This window comes from Triticum dicoccoides, chromosome 1B (assembly GCF_002162155.2).
Source record: "Triticum dicoccoides isolate Atlit2015 ecotype Zavitan chromosome 1B, WEW_v2.0, whole genome shotgun sequence".
Taxonomy (NCBI): domain Eukaryota; kingdom Viridiplantae; phylum Streptophyta; class Magnoliopsida; order Poales; family Poaceae; genus Triticum; species Triticum dicoccoides.
In genome coordinates this window covers 39,118,956-39,128,573 of record NC_041381.1, presented here as the reverse complement: position 1 = coordinate 39,128,573, position 9,618 = coordinate 39,118,956, and the positions used below count along the sequence as shown (strand labels likewise).

The following is a 9,618-nucleotide window of genomic DNA, read 5'->3' as shown; positions in this document are numbered from 1 at the left end:
CGACGTCGACGGGGACGGCGTCGATCGGGGCAGGGCGGCGCGACGGAGGGAGGAAACAGAGGGAAACTGAATTTTTTTAAGTGTTGTATATATAGGATGGACCTTTAGTACCGGTTGGAGCCACCAACCGGTACTAAAGGTCTGTTTTGGCCAGGCCAAGCGGCGGGAAGCGCACCCCCTTTAGTACCAGGTGGTGGCTCCAACCGGTAGTAAAGGGGGGGTCTTTAGTACCGATTGGACCTACCTGTCCTAAGCAGGCCTACTGGGCCTACCTGTCCTCTTCTGCCCTGTGGGCCTATTGGGCCTTTGCGGGCCTGCATCCTGGCTCAACTAAAGGTTGTGTTCCTAGTCGTATGCAGGCCGCTTTGGCCCAATAGGCGGGCTTTTTTATTTTCTTAATTTTTCCCGCTTTATTTATTTTTGTTTTATTTATTTTTGAGTTGTTTTTTGCTGTATTTAGAGTTTCTTTGTAAATGTTTTTGCTTTAGGTATAAAAAATTACAAATTTCTGTTAGTGCCGGTAGTTTTCAATTTTGAATAGTTTAAATTTTGAATTATTTGAAATTTGTGTGAATCACTAGTTTGTGAATAACTTAACTTTAAAAAAAGTTTTTTCAGTGATTCTTTTTTTTTATGTTTAATATTAGTGTGTTTTATCATTATATTCAATTTGGTAATGCTTAGGTTATTTAAAAATGAAATGCCTTTGTAACATTTTAGTTTTCGTCGGAATCCCTGATACTTCGAAAAAGATTGTCCATTTTGTACACGAAGTGTATCCAGTTTTTGCCGTAACCCTCTCTACTTTTTTGCACATGCTATTTGTATGAAATTATGATACCATGCCAACTTTCAACCTTTTCTGAGTTCATTTCAAATGCTTTTCAATTTCAGGGTCATTTAGCTGGAAAAAAATCAGTAAATGCATGAAAAGAATTTGTTTGCACATAAAATTTCTTCGCGTTTCAAATGCCAAAACACATAATTAACTACCCTAACTATTACAGACATTCCCTCCTGGGTGTGAAACACAGAAGAAAATGATGATAGTGAAGCAGATCACATCCCAGATCTTTGGTTGTAAAACTTTTTCTTCTCGTGTGTCTCTTTGCGCCGTAGCCATGAAAAATCTTCATCATTTAATTGGATGCTCGGGTCAATATTCACTGTGAATAGAGCAATTTCATCAAACTTTTCATAATCTTCTGACATGTCTGTCTTGTAATCCACTCCCACGATGTTTCTTTTTTCTGAAAGAACTATGTGGCGCTTTGGCTTGTCGTATGATCCATTCGCTTCCTTATCTTTTCTTTTTCTCGGCCTGGTAGACATGTCTTTTACATAAAAAAACCTGTGCCACATCATTGGCTAGGACAAATGGTTCGTCTGCATACGCAAGATTGTTGAGATCCACTGTTGTAATTCCATACTGCGGGTCTTCCGTTACCCCGCCTCGTGTCATATTAACCCATTTGCACCAAAACAAAGGAACCTTCAAATCACCTGATCCATAGTTAAGTTCCCATATGTCCTCTATGTAACCATAGTATGTTTCCTTTCCCGTGTTGGTTGTTGCATCAAAGCAGACACCATTGTTTTGGTTGGTTCTCTTCTTATCTTGGGCGATTGTATAAAATGTATTCCCATTTATCTGGTACCCTTTGAAAGTCATTATATTCGAAGATGGTAACTGGGACAGCGAGTACATGTCATTTTGAATATCGCCATCATTCAGGGCACGTTTCTGCAACCAACCGGTGAAAGTCCTCGTTTGTTCGCGTGTAATCCAGTCGTCAGACTTCTCAGGGTGTTTGGACTGTAGAAAATTCTTGTGTTCCTCCATATACGGAGCCACCAAGGCGGAATTCTGTAGAACTGTGTAGTGTGCTTCAGTGAGAGAATGCCCGTCCATACATATTATTTGATGCCCTCCTAGCGTGCCTTTTCCTTCCAGTCTGCCCTTATGCCGCGATTCAGGAACACCAATCGGCTTAAGGTCAGGAATAAAGTCAATACAGAACTCAATGACCTCCTCATTTTCATGGCCCTTCGAGATGCTTCCTTCTGGCCTAGCACGGTTATGAACATATTTCTTCAAGACTCCCATGAACCTTTTAAAGAGGAACATATTGTGTAGAAATACAGGACCCAAAACGTTAATCTCTTCGCAAAGGTGAACTAGGACGTGCGTCATGATGTTGAAGAAGGATGGTGGGAACACCAACTCGGAACTGACAAGACATTGCACCAAACCATTCTGTAACCTTGGTATGATTTCTGGATCGATTACCTTCTGAGAGATTGCATTGAAGAATGCACATAGCTTCACAATGGCTAATCGAACGTTTTCCGGTAGAACCCCCTCAATGCAACCGGAAGGAGTTGCGTCATAATCACGTGGCAGTCATGAGACTTTAGGTTCTGGAACTTTTTCTCTGCCATATTTATTATTCCCTTTATATTCGACGAGATGCCAGATGGTACCTTCATGCTGAGCAGGCATTGGAAGAAGATTTCCTTCTCTTCTTTGGTAAGAGCGTAGCTGGCCTGACCCTGATGTATGTCGTCTTTTCCGTGCATACGTTGCTAGCCCTCCCGTGCCTCTGGTGTATCTTTTGTCTTCCCATACACGCCCAAAAAGCCAAGCAGGGTCACGCAAAGATTCTTCGTCACGTGCATCACGTCGATTGCGGAGCGGACCTCTAGGTCTTTCCAATATGGCAGGTCCCAAAATATAGATTTCTTCTTCCACATGGGTGCGCGTCCGTCAGCGTCCTTCGGAACAGGTTGTCCGTCAGGACCCTTTCCAAAGATTACCTTCAAATCCTTGACCATATCATGTACATCAGCACCAGTACGGTGGCGAGGCTTCGTCCGGTGATCCGCCTCACCTTTGAAATGCTTGCCTTTCTTTCTTACGGGATGCCTGCTCGGAAGAAATCGACGATGTCCTAGGTACACATTCTTCTTACAACTATTCAAATATATATTGTCAGTATCATCCAAATAGTGCGTGCATCCGTGGTATCCCTTGTTTGTCTGTCCTGAAAGGTTACTGAGAGCAGGCCAATCATTGATGGTCACGAACAGCAACGCCTTTAGGTCAAATTCTTCCCCCATGTGCTCATCCCACGCACGTACACCTGTTCCATTCCACAGTTGTAAGAGTTCTTCATCTAATGGCCTTAGGTACACATCAATGTCGTTGCCGGGTTGCTTAGGGCCTTGGATGAGCACTGGCATCATAATGAACTTCCGCTTCATGCACAACCAAGGAGGAAGGTTATACAAACATAGAGTCACAGGCCACGTGCTATGGTTGTTGCTCTGCTCCCCAAAAGGATTAATGCCATCTGCGCTTAGACCAAACCATACGTTCCTTGGGTCACCTGCAAACTCCTCCCAGTACTTTCTCTCGAATTTTCTCCATTGCGAACCGTCAGCGGGTACTCTCAACTTTCCGTCTTTCTTACGGTCTTCTGCGTGCCACCGCATCGCCTTCGCATGCTCTTTGTTTTGGAACAAACGTTTCAACCGTGGTATTATAGGAGCACACCACATCACCTTGGCAGGAATCTTCTTCCTGGGGCGCTCACCCTCGACATCACCAGGGTCATCGCGACTGATCTTATAACGCAATGCACCGCATACCGGGCAAGCATTCAAATCCTCGTACTCACCGCGGTAGAGGATGTAGTCATTAGGGCATGCATGTATCTTTTGCACCTCTAACCCTAGAGGGCAGACAGCCTTCTTTGCTTCATACGTACTCTCGGGCAATTCGTTGTCCTTTGGAAGCATATTCTTTATCATTACCAGCAACTTTCCAAATCCCTTGTCAGATACACCATTCTCTGCCTTCCATTGCAGCAATTCAAGTGCGGTGCCCAACTTTTTTTGTCAGCTTCGTCGGGTACAACAATTTCTTGTGATCCTCTAACATGCGCTGCAACTTCGTCCTCTCCAGATCACTTGCGCAGTTTCTCTTTGCATCGGCAATGGCCCGACCTAGATCATCAGCGGGCTCATCTGATGCCTCTTCTTCAGCTTCTTTCTGCATTGCCGGCTCAGCTTCTTCCCCCATTGTTGTATCATCGTATTCAGGGAACCCATGGCCAGGATAGCCGTCGTCGTCCTCTTCTTCTTCATTGTCTTCCATTATAACTTCTATTTCTCCATGCTTGGTCCAAACATTATAGTGGGTCATGAAACCGGACTCAAATAGGTGGACGTGAATGGTTCTTGACGTAGAGTAACTATGACCATTCTTACAGCCAGCACATGGACAAGGCATAAAACCATCCGCCCACTTGTTTGCCTCAGCAGCAAGCAGAAAAGTATGCACGCCATTAATGAACTCGGGAGAGCATCTGTCATCATACATCCATTGTCGGCTCATCTTCATTACACAACACCGAATAGACCAAATTAATACAAGTTCATACATAAAGTTCATACATAAAGTTCATATACAATACTTAATTAAATGCAACATACAAATAACTCTCTAGCTAAAGAATTTAAATGCAACAACAAATGCGATGAAGATCGCAACTGAGGTAACAATTGATCCAACAGCATAATGATACCAAGCCACACTATCAATGGCATATTTTCTAATCTTTCTAATCTTCAACCTCATTTTCTCCATCTTGATCTTGTGATCATCGACGACATCGGCAACATGAAACTCCAATTCCATCTTCTCCCCCTCAATTCTTTTCAATTTTTCTTTCAAATACTCGTTTTCTCTTTCAACTAAATTTAACCTCTCGACAATAGGGTCGGTTGGAATTTCCGGTTCACATACCTCCTAGATAAAAATATCTATGTCAACTTGATGGGCATAATTTGTCATAAACACGAAATGCAACAACTAGTTTTAAATGAGAATATACCACATCCGAATCATAACAAGGACGAGGGCCGACGGGGACGGATATCAAAACCATGGCACTATGTATAACAAACAACGTATGGATAAGATAATTATACGAGTAACTATATATCCAAATCACACAAACATCAATTTGGTAATGTAAAACATTCATGAACAAGAGGCTCACCACAAGGTGGTGCCGGCGACGGGACAGTGCGGGCGATCGACGGTGGTTACGACGGAGATTTAGAAGGCACTAAGTAAACCACACCTACATATGCAAACTAAGTGTTATTTTTGACCTCAAATTGCATATAAATCAAATACTAGCAAATATAATTCCTCCCAAATTAATCACTATACAAAGCATTGCAAGAGCTAATCTAGCAATGAGAGTTGAAAGGAAAAGTTGCTAACCTTTGTGATCATTTGAATGGATGGGGGCCTTCAAATCTTGACAAATTTTGGGCAAAATTTGTGAGGAGCTCGAGGAAGAGAGGGGAAGAACAGAGGAAGTGAGGGGAAAGGGGAAGAACAGAGTGGCTCGGGTGGACGAAGGGTTTATGTAGGTCGACCTTTAGTACCGGTTCGTGCCACAAACCGGTACTAAAGGTGCTGTAGGGGCCCCAGACTGACAACACCCTGCCACCACTCTCTTTAGTACCGGTTTGTGGCACGAACCGGTACTAAAGGTTCGCCACGAACCGGTACTAATGAGAACGGCCGGCTAGCCGTTGGAACCAGCACTATTGGACACATTAGTGCCGGCTCAAAATCAAACCGGCACTAATGTGTCTCATATTAGGTTCTTTTTCTACTAGTGGAGGCATGTAAAACATACTGTTATTCCATAACTACATGCAAAATCCATGATCTTATGCATGACATTGCAATGTCTGTTATGGAAACGGAATGCGTTATTGCAACTATGGAAAAAAGTCAAACTGAGTGGCTTCCGGATACTGCTCGGCATTTATTTTGTCATGTGGAGAAGGAGAAGTTATTTTAAATGATTCTGTGGAAAAAAGGTCCCCTGCTATCCAAACTATTGTATGCGATTATTTGGTGCAAATCTCAATGCAGCATCTATCAAAATACAACTCTTTGCATGCCTTGAAACTCTGTATATATACAGAAACATATATACTGAAACAAAAGTATCTACATCACCTGAGGTACCTTGATCTCTCAGAAAGTTATATCGAAGCACTTCCTGAAGATATAACTATTCTATATAACCTGCAAGTGTTGGACCTTTCCAACTTTAGATATCTTGATCAACTTCCAAGGAAAATGAAGTATATGACTTCCCTCCGTCACCTCTACACTCATGGATGTCCAGAGTTGAAGAGCATGCCTCCAGAACTAGGAAAACTCACTAAGCTGCAAACACTCATATGTTTTGTGGCAGCAGTTACTGGCCCTGATTGTAGTGATGTTGCAGAGCTGCGACATTTAAACCTCGGTGGTCAGCTAGAGCTACATTGGGTAGAGAATGTTGAAAAGGCAGAAGCAGAAGTGGCAAACCTCGGAAACAAGAAGGACCTAAGAGAACTGACGTTAAGATGGACTTGTGTTGGTGACAGCAAGGTGCTCGAAAATTTTGAACCTCATGATGCGCTGCAGGTTCTGAAGATATATTCGTATGGAGGGAAGTGCATTGGTATGTTACAAAACATGGTTGGGATACATCTTTTTCATTGCGAAAGATTGCAATTTTTGTTCAGATGCGGTACATCCTTCACTTTTCCAAAACTGAAGGAGCTTACGCTAGAAAATCTTTTGGATTTTGAGAGATGGTGGGAAATAAATGAAATGCAAGAAGAACAGATAATATTTCCAGTGCTTGAGAAGTTATTCATTATGAATTGTGGAAAGTTGGTAGCAATGCCGAAAGCACAACAATTGTTTATTTGGAAAGGTGGAAAGCTGATAGCATTACCTGAAGCACCATTGCTTCAAGAACCATGTAGTGGAGACTATAGATTGGTGCGCTCATCCTTTCCTGCCCTAAAGGTACTACTATTGAATAACTTGGAGAGCTTCCAGAGATGGGAAGAAGCCGAAGAGACTCATGGAGAACACATATTGTTCCCTCGGCTTCAGAGACTATCAGTTCAGAAATGCCCCAAACTAGTAGCATTGCCTGGAGCACCATTGCTTCAAGAAGCATGTAGTGGAGGTTATAGATCGGTACACTCAGCATTTCCTACCCTAACGGTACTCGAAATCAAATACTTGGAGAATTTTCAGAGATGGAATGCAGCTACCGAAGGAGAACGGATATTGTTTCCTCAACTTGAAGAATTATCAGTTTATGTATGCCCAAAGGTGATAGATCTACCCGAAGCACCAAAACTCAGTATGTTAGAAGTTGCAAATGGCAAGAAAGAGATATTGCATTCGGTTGACCGATGTATGTCTTCATTGACCAATCTAATACTGAACCTAGAGTACCCAGAGACATCATATGCTGGGCGCATTTCCATTGTACCGGTGGACATCAAGGAGAAAAGGAACCAGAAGTCCCCTCTTAGAGTCATGAAGCTAAGATGCTGCAACTTATTCTTTGGGTCAGGTGCACTAGAGCCGTGGGACTATTTTGTACACCTTCAAGATTTGGAAATTTGATAGATGCGCTATGTTCGTCCACTGGCCGGAGGAAGTGTTCCAAAGCTTGGCATCCTTGCGGAGATTAGTGATTACACGCTGTTCACGTTTGACTGGATATGCACGAGCTCCTTCTAGGAGTCAACACCTTCCAGGTCTGGAGTCCCTTGAGTTAAAAGACTGCGAACGTTTGGTAGAGATGTTCAACGTCCCGACATCTCTCAAGTACATGACTATTGAACGCTGCTATTGGATTGACTCCATATTCGGCAAGCAGCACGACATGTCGGAGTTGTCATCCTCACCCATGCATCACTTTTATTCATGCCTAGAATATCTACGGTTAGTTGGATGTATTAGGTTAGCAGCTGTTCTAAATCTTCCACCGTCCTTAAAGACCATATCTATTGGTTACTGCAAAAGTATTCAAGTCCTATCATGTTAGCTGGATGAGCTCCAGAAACCAGAGGCCACTATTTCCATAAATGTACCAGAGGCATTAAGAGCAGCAGCAAGAGAGCATTCACTTCCTCCTTGTCTAGAAAGTCTACTAATTACTGAATGTGCTGACATCGGAGGGGTTCTCCATCTGCCCACGTCCCTCAAGACACTGGCCCTACGACGCAACAGTAGGTTGACATTACTGGAGTCTCTGTTGAGAGAGCACCCCCCATCGCTGGAAAGCCTTGTGCTTGATGATTGCAGTGCCCTAGCATCCCTGCCAAATCATCCGCAAGCATATGAATCTCTCAGACGGCTTCAAATTAATGGATGTTCAGCTATAATGAAGCTACCTAGATGCTTGCAGCAACAACTGGGCAGCATCGACTGCAAAGATTTAGATGCCCATTATGAAGGTATGCACTGACTTTTCACCTTTCACACGTTTAATCAACAGATGCAGGCATCCGTCCCCTCACATGTACCACGTCAACACGTTTGTTATCCATTGTTTTGATGTCATATGGTATAAATTTCCATGTTACATTAGTTTGTATGAGTTTGTTCTGACAACATTTGTGTTATGTACAGAATTTAAACCATTTAAACTGAAGACATGGAAGGAAATATCAAGATCAGTCTGTAAGCAATGGCTGGCCGACAGTGACAGTGACAGCAGCAGCGATTGGTCAGAACAAACTCACGCTCGGTTTGGCCGTTGCTTGCCGAGTCGATTAACGAGACTGCTTTGAGCCTTCCAGCAAATTACTGCGCATCACCTGCGAGCTGGTGACGCAACACGGCATGCAACATCAGCGCCCGTAGCCATCCCACCGCAATCTACTGCTGCTGGGATCTTTGGAAAGAAGGAAATAAGCTAGTTTTGAAACAAAAATCTTTGCCAGAGGCTGAGTTATTTTCTCTGATCTAGCAGGATAGCATCTTCGCCACTTATTCTGCCTCCTGGTTGAACAACAGCGAGAATGAACCCCCGCCACAGCCTGATTTGTTTGTTTTTTTTTACTTTATTTCCTTTGGTTTCTCAGGCACCCGAAGCCTGCTCTATGTAAACAACTTGTTAACTCTTCTCTGAAATGCGAAGGCAGTACAACTGCTGCTTCCTGAAAAAAAACGGTAGGAAACAATTTCTTCGATATGTTTCAAGATGCAAATTCCGTGAAGGTTATAGTGTTGAGAAGTTTTCCCGAAAAGAAGTCATTGCCTGAGTAAGCAATGTACTCCCTCCGTTCCATAATATTATCGTGGTTTTAGTTCAACGGAGGGAGAGCAATTACTCATGTATACTTACAGTTGTACCAAGAATCTGTGACACTGTGGTTATGTCATGGTTGTAATAAATCGGCTTTGTTTTACTTTGACCATTATCTTCTTCGGATTCAGATACTTGTAATGTGAATTAAATTATTTATCTCCTTCAACATTCCCAAGATTTGGTACAAGTTGGTATATATGTTAGAATAAACCTTGCAAGTTTAGTTAGTGATAGCTGCACTTTCCTTCAGTTTCGTCAATCTTTAGATAGCGAGATTAGCTCGAGGTTTAAGCTACTTTGGCCGAGTCCTGCGGCCTACTGATTCGTTCATGGGATGGAACGAGCATTGTGGATCGTAGTGACGCATAGTCAGGAGGCCACGAGCCCTGTTTCCTTCGTTGTAAGCCAATAAATG

At 43.0% G+C, this 9,618-nt stretch overlaps 1 pseudogene; it reads left to right on the top strand.

Moving 5' to 3' along the window:
- Positions 1-9,055, top strand: part of LOC119350067 — a 16,513-nt pseudogene extending 7,458 nt beyond the window's left edge.
- The last annotated feature ends 563 nt before the right edge of the window (positions 9,056-9,618 follow it).